The 997-nt window shown below is 34.6% G+C and overlaps 1 pseudogene; it reads left to right on the top strand.

Moving 5' to 3' along the window:
• LOC128249344 (histone-lysine N-methyltransferase SETMAR-like) overlaps nt 1-873 on the top strand; it is a 30,857-nt pseudogene extending 29,984 nt beyond the window's left edge.
• Nucleotides 874-997: the final 124 nt, after the last annotated feature.

Genomic DNA, 997 nt, shown 5'->3' with positions numbered 1-997 from the left:
TTTTTTTTTTTTTTTTTTTTGAGAATAGGAGGAATGTACAGTTAGAGATGCATTATGGCTGTCATGGATAAGGGTATCAAACTTAGTTTGAGACTGAAGCACAGATCATTACGGCAAAGAAACTTCCCTTAAGAACACATAGTATATAAAATTCTATCTGCATAAGCTCCACTCTGTGAGGCAAGAATATAACATTCTTTTGTCTCCCTAGATTCTTTTTTCTTGCTGAACCCTGCCCCACCTTCTCTCTTTCTGCTTTCCATTACCACTACACACCTTCATTATAATTTCCGTATTATTTACTAACCAACAGCTAAAACCAGAACAAACCACTTACTTCTAGTCTTCCTCTCTCCCTGACGAAGGGAAATTGTCGGAAACATCAGATTCTTCTCTCCTCGTGCTAACTGAATTAATCGAGCTCTTCTAAGGAGGCTCCCAATGTGTAACACATTTGATAAGGAAATTCAGTAAACTAGGATAATGTTGAGTGGGTTAAGTGAGACATATTTCAAAAATGTTAATAGACTACAGAATTATACCTTCATACCTTGACATAATCACGTCTGAAAACATGCCTTGGGATGATATTTAGGTACGTTACTTTAACTTCCTACATGATATCCCATTAGTATCGACTTTGTCTTTAATATCTCCGGGTAAAACAATTTTATACAGTCAATGTCTTATTTGCGTTTCTCTGATATTTGTTTATTTTATGAATATGTTTATAAATTCTCGTTTCTTTTTGTTTTCCAGCTGAGAAGACATCTCCCAGCGTTCAACAACCAACTGGCTGCTTCTTTACATCAACCCAGCAATATAATACAGTTTGGATATACAATGCACTATTCAATATTCTTTTGTGATTAGTAAACAATGGGAAGGGAAGATAAGAAGAAAACTGATAGATAAATAAAAAGATAAGATTGCAGAAAAGCACGGTAGATATGCAGATATAAATACGCATATAAAAGACACAAACAGACGCATATAT

The sequence above is a fragment of the Octopus bimaculoides genome, chromosome 14 (genome assembly GCF_001194135.2).
Source record: "Octopus bimaculoides isolate UCB-OBI-ISO-001 chromosome 14, ASM119413v2, whole genome shotgun sequence".
Lineage (NCBI taxonomy): Eukaryota > Metazoa > Mollusca > Cephalopoda > Octopoda > Octopodidae > Octopus > Octopus bimaculoides.
Note: the sequence above shows the minus strand (reverse complement) of the source record. Positions and strands in the feature narration are given on the sequence as shown.